Here is a 13,606-nt window from a genome sequence, read left to right as displayed (position 1 = left end):
GCAGATAGAGGCCATTTCGGCCCATTGAGCCTGCACCGACACATATCCCACCCTATTCCCCTGTTTCCACAGATTGAAGATAATCGGCAAAAGAACCAGAGGGGGAGATGAGGAGAATGTTTTTTAACGCAGCGAGTTGTTGTGATCTGGAATGCGCTGCCTGAAAGGGCGGTGGAAGCAGATTCAATAGTGACTTTCAAAAGGGAATTGGAGAAATACTTGTAAAGGAGAAATAGCAGGGCTATGGGGAAAGAGCCGGGGGGAGTGGGACTAATTGGAGAGCTCGTTCAAAGAGCCGGCACAGGTACGATGGGCCAAATGGCCTCCTCCTGTGCTGTGAGATTGTAAACTTTTATTGCATAACTTTGTAAATCAATTACTGCATCAATTATCTCTCGCTATCTCTCTTTCCCTGTTGTAATGCCTCTAGCAAATCGTTGCAAGTTTATACTTAGACACAGAAATCCCAACAGCGAGATGGCGGGAAGTAATCCAGAGCAGATAAATTAAAAGTGCCAGCTGTGGCTCAGTGGGTCTCTCTCTGGCTCTCTCTCTCGCCTCTGAGTCAGAAGGTTGTGGGTTCGAGCTCCCACTTCAGAGACTTGAGCACAAAAATCCAGGCCGACACTCCCAGTGCAGTACTGAGGGAGCGCCGCACTGTCGGAGGGGCGGTACTGAGGGAGCACCGCACTGTCGGAGGAGCGGTACTGAGGGAGCGCCGCACTGTCGGAGGGGCGGTACTGAGGGAGCGCCGCACTGTCGGAGGGGCAGTACTGAGGGAGCGCCGCACTGTCGGAGGGTAAGTACTGAGGGAGCGCCGCACTGTCGGAGGGGCAGTACTGAGGGAGCGCCGCACTGTCAGAGGGGCAGTACTGAGGAAGCGCCGCACTATCGGAGGGGCGGTACTGAGGGAACGCCGCACTGTCGGAGGGGCAGTACTGAGGGAGTGCCGCACTGTCGGAGGGGCAGTACTGAGGAAGCGCCGCACTGTCGGAGGGGCGGTACTGAGGGAGCGCCACACTGTCGGAGAGGCGGTACTGAGGAAGCGCCGCACTGTCGGAGGGGCGGTACTGAGGGAGCGCCGCACTGTCGGAGGGGCGGTACTGAGGGAGCGCCACACTGTCGGAGAGGCGGTACTGAGGAAGCGCCGCACTGTCGGAGGGGCAGTACTGAGGGAGCGCCGCACTGTCGGAGGTGCCATCTTTCGGATGAGATGTTAAACCGAGGCCCCGTCTGCCCTCTCGGGTGGATGTAAAAGATCCCACGGCCACTATTGGAAGAAGAGTTCTCCCCGGTGTCCTGGCCAATATTTATCCCTCAACCAACATCACTAAAAACAGATGATCTGGTCATTATCACATTGCTATTTGTGGGAGCTTGCTGTGCGCAAATTGAGCTGCCGCGTTTCCTACATTACAACACTCCCAAAAAAAAAGTACTTCATTGGCTGCAAAGAGCTTTGGGGGACGTCCTGAGGTTGTAACTATTTTTAAATAAATGATAGGAATTTCTTTTTCTCTGCAGGCTGTTAATCGGGTGTATCTCTCAACAGCATTAACACACACACACACACACACCTGACACCCACTCACACGCATGGCGAAACTCCAATGAACACGCAGATTGCCCAGATTATGCAAAGCAGCCAAGAGTGTGCCGAACTGATAATGGCTTGAAGTCTTCTTCCGGCTTTTCAAAAGCACCTCCCTTCCCTTCCCTCCCTCCTCTCTCTCTGTCTCTGTCTCTCTGTTCCAGAGCAAGATCTCCGAGTTGAGCTGACGTTGGTGTGGAGTGAGTTGAACGTCACTGAAAATTTTCAGCCTTCCCCCCCCCCCGCAACTGATTTGGAAGAAGTTACAGGCCGTGTGTGTGTGTATATCAGCAAGGGAAGGAGAAGCAGGCAGGCAGACAGACAGACAGATCCACTTTGGCTATCGAAGTAAGTGTGTCTCTTTTTAATTTTCTCTCTCATTTTAATCCAAAACTTTGCAGCGGATTCCTTCTTGTTATGTACGCGTGTCTGTTTCACTTCCCTCCCCCTCTCCCTTTTTTATTTCACTCGGGCTGTGTCAGTTTCAAGCGCGCTGGAAATTAACCAGCTCCCTTATTTTTTTATCCCCCACTTTCGTGTCAATTTCTAAGGAGCCGCCCTTAGGAAGTGGGAGAGAGAGACAGACAGACACAGAGAGAGGGAAAAACTAGAGTAAGAGGGCAGATTATATTTTCCAGTGCCGTTTTAAACTTCCGTTTTCTGTCTCTCTCTGCATTTGAAAAATGGGGGAGATTGTAGAGTTACTTAATGGCCTGTAAGGTTTGATGCAATCTGCCCTTGAACTGTTATTTTTCTCCTGTGTGTGTGTCTGGCTTGCTCCTGGTCTTTAGTCCCCTCCCAGCACACCATTGGGATTAGCAAGGAGGAATGACAGCATAAAAAAAGACAAAAGGATACATTGTGCCTCTGCCACTGAATATTTTCAGCCTTCTCTCTCTCTGTATCTGTCCCCATTTTTTTTTTGCCGTTACTTCTAGGCAGGGAGTGATGGCTTTGGTTGTGTGTCTTTTTTTTAAAAAAAAACACATTCTGGCCTCTCTCTTGCCTTTTCCTCTCTGGGCTTGCCGAACTGAAGCTCGTAACTTGATCAAGGAGGCTTTATAATCAGGCTGTGGTACAGGGAACTTAACCTCCCCTCTCTCATCCCCTCTGTCTTCCTTGCTGGTGACTCCCTTCATGTGTGACTCAGGGAGACTCTCTCTCTCTCTCTCTCTCTCTCTTCAGTCTCTCTCTCTTCTCTTTCCCCCCCCCACCCCCCCCTCGAGAACTTGCATTTACGTAGCGCCTTTCAACATGTCGTGCGAAGCGTTAATCGGACTGAAATTTGACACCGAGCCACATAAGGAGATATTTAGGATAGGCGACTGAAAGCTTGGTCAAAGAGGGAGGTTTTAAAGGAGCGTCTTAAAGGAGGAGAGGCGGAGAGGTTTAGGGAGGGAATTCCAGAGCTCGAGGCCCAGGCGGCTGAAGGCACGGCCGCCAGTGGCGGAGCGATGGAAATCGGGGGATGCTCAAGAGGCCCGACCCCTTGATGACACATCCCATTAAGCTATACTTTATTATTAAAAGCATATCGAGGCACTGGAGACGGTGTTAAATAAAAGATTTACAAGGAGGATCCCAGAACTGAGAGGTTATACCCATCAGGAAAGACTGAACAGGCTGGGGGCTCTTTTCTCTAGAACAGAGAAGGCTGAGGGGTGACCTGATCGAGGTCTTTAAGATTATGAAGGGGGTTCGATAGGGTTGACGTAGAGAAGATGTTTCCACTCGTGGGGGAGACCAGAACTAGGGGCCGTCAATATAAGAGAGTCACTAATAAATCCAATGGGGAATTCAGGAGAAACTCCTTTACCCAGAGAGTGGTGAGAATGTGGAACTCGCTACCACAGGCAGTGGTTGAGGCGAAGAGCGTAGATGCATTTAAGGGGAAGCTGGATAAACACACGAGGGAGAAAGGAATAGAAGGATAGGTTGATGGGGTGAGATGAAGAGGGGCGGGAGGAGGCTGGTGTGGAGCATAAACACCGGCACGGAGCAGAGGGGCCGAATGGCCAGTTTCTGGGCTGTACAGTCTGTGTACCAGGCAGTGCTCATCATTGGGCTATTCGACCGTGATGGGGAGGGGGTGGGTTACATTTACTGACCCCCTCTCCTCACTCCCACTCGCACGTTGCCCTGAAGGGTAATGCGACTCTTCGCTGGATTCCCCTCCCTCCCACAAACCAGGGGACCCGGACACCACCCCCCCTCTCCCACCCCAGAACTGGCTGAGATTCCCAAAATGGGCACAAGCCAGGAAGCGGGAGCTGGCACCAGGGCCCGGTTCCCACCAAACTCTGGCGGTGCATTCAACCTCCGAGCCTTCGGACAGCACCCGCCCGCTCAGCCCTCGGTGGGGCTGCCTCTGATCTGTGTCCACTCCCACCCCCTCAAGAGGTGGGCAGCCCTGTGCCCTGCGCCAGTGAGGAGTCTGGTGCCTCACTCTGTACACGGACAGTGCTGCCTTGGCATGGTGAAGATTCGGGCTGAAGACAGACTCGCATTTCTCCAGCGCCTTTCACGGCCTCGGGACGTCCCAAAGCGCTTTACAGCCAATGAAGTACTTTCTTTGAAGTGCAGTCACTGTTGTAATGTGGGGAATGTGGCAGTTTGTGCACAGCAAGATCCCACACAAGGAGAGAATGACCACGTTTTTTTAGTGATGTTGATTGAGGGATAAATATTGGCCCCAGGACACCGGGGAGAACTCCCCCTGCTCTTCTTCCAATAGTGGCCGTGGGATCTTTTACACCGAACTGAGAGGGCAGACGGGGCCTCGGTTTAGTGTCTCATCTGAAAGGCGGCCCCTCCGACAGTGCGGCACTCCCTCAGCGCCGCCCCTCCGACAGTGCGGCGCTCCCTCAGCGCCGCCCCTCCGACGGTGCGGCGCTCCCTCAGCGCCGCCCCTCCGACGGTGCGGCGCTCCCTCAGCGCCGCCCCTCCGACGGTGCGGCGCTCCCTCAGCGCCGCCCCTCCGACGGTGCAGCGCTCCCTCAGCGCCGCCCCTCCGACGGTGCGGCGCTACCTCAGCGCCGCCCCTCCGACGGTGCGGCGCTACCTCAGCGCCGCCCCTCCGACGGTGCGGCGCTACCTCAGCGCCGCCCCTCCGACGGTGCGGCGCTCCCTCAGCGCCGCCCCTCCGACGGTGCGGCGCTCCCTCAGCGCCGCCCCGCCGACGGTGCGGCGCTCCCTCAGCGCCGACGGTGCGGCGCTCCCTCAGTACTGCACTGGGACTGTCGGCCTGGATTTTTGTGCTCCAGTCTCTGGAGTGGGACTTGAACCCACGACCTTCTGACTCAGAGGTGAGAGAGTGCTGCCCACTGAGCCACGGCCTATTAGGAGGCATTTTCAGTATTTTTGTGCACCCATTCCCTGCCATCCTGTGTGGAAAGTGTGGCCCTTTGCTGGGGTACAGCTCCAGGGGTGCTGGCCACCCTCCAGATGTTTCGAGCCAAAGCAGTGAGCGTGGGCAGGATATTCGACCATCAAATGCATCACAACTGAGGCTGATAAGATTCTGATAAGATCTCTGTATTCTAAGGCATGCAAGATTCTGAGGGGGATTGACAGGGTAGATGCTGAGAGGTTGTTTCCCCCTGGCTGGAGAGTCTAGAACCAGGGGTCACAGTCTCAGGATAAGGGGTCGGCCATTTAGGAATGAGATGAGGAGGAATTTCTTCACTCAGAGGGCGGTGAATCTTTGGAATTCTCTGCCCCAGAGGGCTGTGGAGGCTCAGTTATTGAGTATATTCAAGACTGAGAGCGATAGATTTTTGGACTCTCGGGGAATCGAGGGATATGGGGATCGGGGGGGGAAAGTGGAGTTGAGGTCAAAGATCAGCCATGATCTTATTGAATGGCGGAGCAGGCTCGAGGGGCCGAATGGCCCAACCACGCTCCTAATTCTTAAGTTCTTATGATGCAACAGATTGATGCTTTTAAATCAGAAGTTCGCGTCGATGCTCTGGTTTTCAGATGGCGGAAAGCTGGGATGGTTCTTGTTTATGATGCCGATGGACGGGAATGTCTGCACTGTAAATATTTATATATAAACTGTACAGAATGAATTTACTCATAGGAGCTGAATTACCAATTCCAGTCACATTTTCCTGCCCATATCTCCTCCCTCGAAGATGCCGGCTCTGGCTGTGGGTTAGTTACTTTCCACGTGAATGTAGGCAGGACATTTGACCATAGAGGGCATCACACTCCACTCCTCACCTGATGTTCTCTGGAGAAGAAACCCTGGCTGATTTCCATTCGCTACTGTAGAGGGAGCTTTACTCTGTATCTAACCCGTGCTGTACCTGCCCTGGGAGTGTTTGATGGGACAGTGCAGAGGGAGCTTTACTCTGTATCTAACCCGTGCTGTACCTGCCCCGGGAGTGTTTGACGGGACAGTGTAGAGGGAGCTTTACTCTGTATCTAACCCATGCTGTACCTGCCCTGGGAGTGTTTGATGGGACAGTGTAGAGGGAGCTTTACTCTGTATCTAACCCGTGCTGTACCTGTCCCGGGAGTGTTTGATGGGACGGTGTAGAGGGAGCTTTACTCTGTATCTAACCCGTGCTGTACCTGCCCTGGGAGTGTTTGATGGGACAGTGTAGAGGGAGCTTTACTCTGTATCTAACCCGTGGTGTACCTGCCCTGGGAGTGTTTGATGGGACAGTGTAGAGGGAGCTTTACTCTGTATCTAACCCGTGCTGTACCTGCCCTGGGAGTGTTTGATGGGACAGCGTAGAGGGAGCTTTACTCTGTATCTAACCCGTGCTGTACCTGCCCTGGGAGTGTTTGATGGGACAGTGTAGAGGGAGCTTTACTCTGTATCTAACCCGTGCTGTACCTGCCCTGGGAGTGTTTGATGGGGCAGTGTAGAGGGAGCTTTGCTCTGTATCTAACCCGTGCTGTACCTGCCCTGGGAGTGTTTGATGGGACAGTGTAGAGGGAGCTTTACTCTGTATCTAACCCGTGCTGTCCCTGCCCTGGGAGTGTTTGATGGGACAGTGTAGAGGGAGCTTTACTCTGTATCTAACCCGTGCTGAAGTTGCACAGCACATACACCTTTTATAATGAGGAGAAAAAAATCACCAAACGTATTCTAATAAAATTCTGAAGAGAAGGTTTAGAATGCAGAAGGGCCCAGGTTGTAAATGCCAAAGTTCAGACAGCAACAGACCATCGTGATGTCTAAACACTTCCTGCCTTGCACAGCACGGAGACAGCGCTTCCTGTACCTTGCTTCTAACGTTGCCATCTTCTGTTGCCATGGTTGCATTTGAAAGTTAAGTTAATTTTCCACAGATTTAATTGAGGCCCAAGAGGGATTAATCGTGCAGTTTGAATAGATACACAGGGATAGAATGTTGCTGCTGTTCCATTTGGACACTTAGTATCTGCTCCACTTGCATGTTTGTGCTCATCTGGTTAGATACAGAGTAAAGCTCCCTCTACACTGTCCCATCAAACACTCCCAGGGCAGGTACAGCACGGGTTAGATACAGAGTAAAGCTCCCTCTACACTGTCCCATCAAACACTCCCAGGGCAGGTACAGCATGGGTTAGATACAGAGTAAAGCTCCCTCTACACTGTCCCATCAAACACTCCCAGGGCAGGTACAGCACGGGTTAGATACGGAGTAAAGCTCCCTCCACACTGTCCCATCAAACACTCCCAGGGCAGGTACAGCACGGGTTAGATACAGAGTAAAGCTCCCTCCACACTGTCCCATCAAACACTCCCAGGGCAGGTACAGCATGGGTTAGATACAGAGTAAAGCTCCCTCTACACTGTCCCCATCAAACACTCCCAGGGCAGGTACAGCACGGGTTAGATACAGAGTAAAGCTCCCTCTACACTGTCCCATCAAACACTCCCAGGGCAGGTACAGCACGGGTTAGATACAGAGGAAAGCTCCCTCTACACTGTCCCATCAAACACTCCCAGGGCAGGTACAGCATGGGTTAGATACAGAGTAAAGCTCCCTCTACACTGTCCCATCAAACACTCCCAGGGCAGGTACAGCACGGGGTTAGATACAGAGTAAAGCTCCCTCTACACTGTCCCATCAAACACTCCCAGGGCAGGTACAGCACGGGTTAGATACAGAGGAAAGCTCCCTCTACACTGTCCCATCAAACACTCCCAGGGCAGGTACAGCATGGGTTAGATACAGAATAAAGCTCCCTCTACACTGTCCCCATCAAACACTCCCAGGGCAGGTACAGCACGGGTTAGATACAGAGTAAAGCTCCCTCTACACTGTCCCATCAAACACTCCCAGGGCAGGTACAGCACGGGGTTAGATACAGAGTAAAGCTCCCTCTGCACTGTCCCATCAAACACTCCCAGGGCAGGTACAGCACGGGTTAGATACAGAGTAAAGCTCCCTCTACTCTGTCCCATCAAACACTCCCAGGGCAGGTACAGCACGGGTTAGATACAGAGTAAAGCTCCCTCTACACTGTCCCCATCAAACACTCCCAGGGCAGGTACAGCACGGGGTTAGATACAGAGTAAAGCTCCCTCTACACTGTCCCATCAAACACTCCCAGGGCAGGTACAGCAGCCGTCCCCTGTGTCGTTCTCTGCCTGTCATACACCGGGCCCTTGTAGTCAATGCAGAGGATGAATGCCTCCTCTCAGTCTGGGTAGGGACTGAGCTCGGGTCCTTTAGGGGAGATGCTTTTCTAAGTCAATGACCACCCCAGTCCCTACTCTCACCCCCCCACCCCCTCCTTTGACAGTGACCCATCTCTTGCCATGCTGGCCTGAAGTGTGAAAGGAAAGCTTCTTGGAAGTGTAGAAGCCTGTGTACTTTGGGATAAGTCTTGTTGAGACTAGCACCGCCTCCAGCTCTTAACTCGTTCCTTCCCTGGATCTGCAACCTCCTTTCCTCCCTGCGTCTTCTCTCCTCCCTGCAATCTACTGGCTGGAAACCCAGACTTGGTGTCATCTACTCGCTATCCCTTCCGCTTACTTCCATCTCCTCGCTTGCTCTTCTCGGCACTTGCTGAGGTCCCCATACATGAGGGCTTTGGGGAATAGATCGGCGAAACAAATAATTGAAGAAGACTTTAATTTCTATGGCGCCTTTCACGACCTCTGGACGTCCCAAAGCACTTTACAGCCAATGAAGTACTTTTGAAGTGTGGTCACTGTTGTAATGTAGGAAACGCGGCAGCCAATTTGCGCACAGCAAGCTCCCACAAACAGCAATGTGATAATGACCGGATCATCTGTTTTTAGTGATGTTGGTTGAGGGATAAATATTGGGCCCAGGACACCGGGGAGAACTCCCCCCTGCTCTTCTTCCAATAGTGGCCGTGGGATCTTTTACATCCACCTGAGAGGGCAGACGGGGCCTCGGTTTAATGTCTCATCCGAAAGACGGCCCCTCCGACAGTGCGGCGCTCCCTCAGTACCGCCCCTCCGACAGTGCGGCGCTCCATCAGTACCGCCCCTCCGACAGTGCGGCGCTCCCTCAGTACCGCCCCTCCGACAGTGCGGCGCTCCCTCAGTACCGCCCCTCCGACAGTGCGGCGCTCCCTCAGTACCGCCCCTCCGACAGTGCGGCGCTCCCTCAGTACCGCCCCTCCGACAGTGCGGCGCTCCCTCAGTACCGCCCCTCCGACAGTGCGGCGCTCCCTCCGTACCGCCCCTCCGACAGTGCGGCGCTCCCTCAGTACCGCCCCTCCGACAGTGCGGCGCTCCCTCAGTACCGCCCCTCCGACAGTGCGGCGCTCCCTCAGTACCGCCCCCTCCGACAGTGCGGCTCTCCCTCAGTACCGCCCCTCCGACAGTGCGGCGCTCCCTCAGTACTGCCCCTCGAGTGTCAGCCTGGATTTTGTGCTCGAGTCTCTGGAGTGGGTCTTGAACCCATGACCTTCTGACTCAGAGGCGAGAGAGCCACACAGCTGACACCTTGGCCTCCTGCCTGGATTTGTCATATTCTAATGCTGGACACCAAGTCATCTTACTGTTGACTGCAGAGCAGTTCTCATAATCAGACTCGGCCAATAACTACCCCTGCTCTTCTTCCAAATAGTGGCCGCAGAACCTTTTACGTCCACCTGAAAGGGTAGACGGGGCCTCGGTTTAACGTCTCACCCGAAAGACGGCACCTCCGACAGTGCAGCACTCCCTCAGTACTGCCCCTCCGACAGTACGGCGCTCCCTCAGTACTGCCCCTCCGACGGTGCGGCGCTCCCTCAGTACTGACACTGGGAGTGTCAGCCTGTTAATTCTATGCAAATATATCTTGTCCTCGGCAGGGGAGCAGCACAGATTCACCAGAATGATACCCGGGGGGCCAAAAGGGTTAAATTCCGAGGACAGGTTGCACAGACTGGGCTTGTATTCCCTCGAGTTTAGAAGATTAAGGGGCGATCTCATTGAGGTGCTGAAGATGATTAAAGGAGTTGATCGGGTCGAGAGAGAGAGAAACTATTTCCTCTGGTGGGGGGAGTCCAGAACAAGGGGGGGGGCGTCACCTTAAATTAGAGCCCGGCCGTTCAGAAGGTGATGTCAGGAAGCACTTCTTCACACAAAGGGGGGTGGAAATCTGGAACTCTCCCCCCTCCACCACCCCCCCCCCCCCCCCCCCCCCCCCCAAAAAGCTTGGATCGATTTTTGGTTTGGTAAGGGGATTAAGGGTTACAGAACCAAGGCGGGTAGATGGAGTTAGGTCACAGATCAGCCGCGATCTCATTGAATGGCGGAGCAGGCCGAGGGGCTGAATGGCCTCCTCCTGTTCCTATCTGTCTTTTCAGGTGCTTCTTCCTTGATTATTTTTCCACATTCCGCCTTGCCCCCATCCCAACTAAATTCCCGCCCCCCTCCTCTCCTGAGGCCGGAGTAGTGTTTCTATGGTTACCAGTTACCATCCCAAAATCGGCCACTGTAGCCCTTCCCCCCGACAGACTGACCCTTAGCATTGAACCCTATCTGGACGATGCGACGTCCACAGGCCATTTAGGTGGGGGCAGAATAAAGCTTAGCTGAGGTGTGCCTCCCCCTTTATTGGATGAAGACACCAACAACATCTACCCACCCCCCGCACCGGACTCCCCCCGACCCCGCACCCACGAGTCAACGCCTTCAGGAATGGAGGCGAGAGAGAAAAAGGAATGGTCCCATCAGAGACGACCAATCAACATTCGGCCAAGATTCCCATTGCATTGTGGGCAAAGCGCCAAGCCATGGGGCCTGGCGGTAACCGTGGCGCCAAGTCTTCAGCCTAACCGTCCCCTTTCAATTCCATGCGTCAGCCGGGGGCTCGGTGGGCGGCACTCTCTCTCTCTCTCGCCTCTGAGTCAGAAGGTCGTGGGCTCGAGTCCCACTTCAGAGACTTGAGCCCATAATCCAGGCCGACACTCTCCAGTGTCAGTGCTGAGGGAGCGCCGCACTGTCGGAGGGGCAGTACTGAGGCAATGCCGCACTGTCGGAGGGGCAGTACTGAGGGAGCGCCGCACTGTCGGAGGGGCAGTACTGAGGGAGCGCCGCACTGTCGGAGGGGCAGCAGTACTGAGGCAATGCCGCACTGTCGGAGGGGCAGTACTGAGGGAGCGCTGCACTGTCGGAGGGGCAGTACTGAGGGAGGGCCGCACTGTCGGAGGGGCAGTACTGAGGGAGCGCCGCACTGTCGGAGGGGCGGTACTGAGGGAGCGCCGCACTGTCGGAGGGGCGGTACTGAGGGAGCGCCGCACTGTCGGAGGGGCGGTACTGAGGGAGCGCCGCACTGTCGGAGGGGCTCGACTTTCGGATGAGACGTTAAACCGAGGCCCCGTCTGCCCCCTCTGGTGGACGTATAAGATCCCACGGCCACTATTGGAAGAAGAGCAGGGGGAGTTCTCCCCGGTGTCCTGGGGCCAATATTTATCCCTCCACCAACTTCACTAAATCTGGCCAATATCTCATTGCTGTTTGTGGGATCTTGCTGTGCGCAGATTGTCTGCCGCGTTTCCCACAATACAACAGTGGCCGTACCCGTACTTCATTGGTTGTAAAGCGCTTCGGGAGGTTGTGAAAGGCAAATTCTCTTTTCTATCGCCCCCCCCCCCCCCCACCCCCCAAAGTTCCTGAATTTGGCTCTTCCCGCCTCGACCCTGTGCCCGCTTGTCCCAAAGTGTTGTCCTGATTCCAGAACCACCTTGCATACATCAGTGAGGTCCTCACCAACCCCCCCTCTCAGTCTCCTCCCCAGTCCTCGCGACCCAACCGTCTGACACTAGCCTATCCTTGGCGTCGAGTTGGAAGGCCAACTCTCCCGGTTGATGCATCAGAGACCAGGGTTCAGTGGAGTTTCAAATCCTGCAGTATTAACCACGCGAGGCGTTCCTTCTCGCTGCCAAGTGGATTGTGACTTTGCCCCGACCCCGGCGTGCTGATGCAAGTTGGCTCCTCGATGCTGTACAGAAGGACGATGCCAATAATTCTGCTTGCCAAGGTTCTGACGGGAGGTCATCCAGCTGGGGGTCCTTGAAGGTGGGTTGACCTCTCAGCAGGCCAGGCACAATAAGCATTCCTGACTGTGTACAAAGATCTACACCCTCCAACGGCAGCCTAGGAACAGGAGTGGTACATTGGGAGGCCATTCGACCCCTCGAGCCTGCTCCGCCATTCAATGCGATCATGGCTGATCATCCAAATTCAGTACCCGGTCCCTGCCTTCTCCCCATATCCCTTGATCCCTTTAGCCTTAAGAAATATATCCAACTCCTTCTTGAATATATTTAATGACTCCGTCATGGTTCCGTAACCCTTGATAGCTTTGCCCAACAAGAATCTGTCGATGATTTTTTTTGGGTGTGGGGTGGGGGTGTGGGCGGGAAGAGAGTTCCAAGGCGGGAGGGGGAGAGGGAGATGTCGTTCAGTTCACCTGGTAGCCTGTCGTGGGTTAACGTGGTCTGGAGGTATTTGGATTGTGTGAGCTTTCCTTCCAATGGGCCAACTAGTTTACGCAGGATTACATCGGATATACGGCACAGAAAGAGGCCATTCGGCCCAACCAGTCCGTGCCGGTGTTTATGCTCCACTTGAGCCTCCTCCCGTCTTTCCTCACCTAACTCTATCAGTATAACCCTCTATTCCCTTCTCCCTCATACGCTTGTCCAGCCTCCCCTTAAATGCATCTATACTATTCACCTCAACCACTCCCTGTGGTAGCGAGTTCCACATTCTCACCACTCTCTGGGTAAAGAAGTTTCTCCTGAATTCTCGATTGGATTCATTAGTGACTCTCTTATATTGATGGCCCCTAGTTTTGCTCTTCCCTACAAGTGAGGAAGGATGTCCTTATCTGTGAAAGGATGCTCTTGCCATGGAGGGAGTGCAGCGAAGATTCACCAGACTGATACCTGGGATGGCAGGAATGACGTATGAGGAGAGATTGGGTCGATTGGGCTTGTACTCGCTGGAGTTTAGAAGAATGAGAGGGGATCTCATTGAAGCTTATAAAATTCTAACAGGACTAGACAGACTAGATGCAGGAAGGATGTTCCCGATGGCGGGGGAGTCCAGAACCAGGGGTCACAGTCTAAGGATAAGGGGTAAGCCATTTAGGACTGAGATGAGGAGGAATTTCTTCACCCAGAGAGTGGTGAACCTGTGGAATTCTCTACCACAGAAGGCAGTGGAGGCCAATTCATTAAATATATTCAAGAAGGAGTTGGATATATTTCTTAAGGCTAAAGGGATCAAGGGATATGGGGAGAAGGCAGGGACAGGGTACTGAGTTTGGATGATCAGCCATGATCTCATTGAATGGCGGAGCAGGCTCGAGGGGCCGAATGGCCGACTCCTGCTCCTATCTTCTCTGTTTCTATGTAAGTGGAAACATTCTCTCTGTATCCACTCTATCAAAACCTTTCATCATTTTAAAGACCTCTATTAGGTCACCCCTCAGCCTTTTTTCAAGAGAAAAGAGACCCAGCCTGTTCATCCTTTCCTGATATGTACACCCTCGCATTTCTGGTATCATCCTGGTCAATCTTCTCTGCACCCTCTCCAGTGCC

The 13,606-nt window shown here is 53.8% G+C and overlaps 1 protein-coding gene across 3 annotated transcripts in view; it reads left to right on the top strand.

The window, feature by feature from the left end:
* Positions 1 to 1,664: 1,664 nt before the first annotated feature.
* The window catches only part of LOC147086569 (ceramide synthase 2-like), a 76,161-nt gene continuing 64,219 nt past the window's right edge, over positions 1,665 to 13,606 (top strand). For 2 of the 3 annotated variants that reach the window (XM_085978699.1, XM_085978698.1), the window contains exon 1: positions 1,671 to 1,939. The gene's annotated coding sequence lies outside the window, so the exon portion shown is untranslated. Of the gene's footprint in view, positions 1,940 to 13,606 lie in introns of all 3 variants that reach the window. The other variant, XM_085978702.1, reaches the window with a different exon arrangement.

Source organism: Somniosus microcephalus, unplaced genomic scaffold, assembly GCF_052327205.1.
Source record: "Somniosus microcephalus isolate GS21.2 unplaced genomic scaffold, FLI_Smic_1.0 unresolved_chr7, whole genome shotgun sequence".
Taxonomy (NCBI): domain Eukaryota; kingdom Metazoa; phylum Chordata; class Chondrichthyes; order Squaliformes; family Somniosidae; genus Somniosus; species Somniosus microcephalus.
Note: the sequence above shows the minus strand (reverse complement) of the source record. Positions and strands in the feature narration are given on the sequence as shown.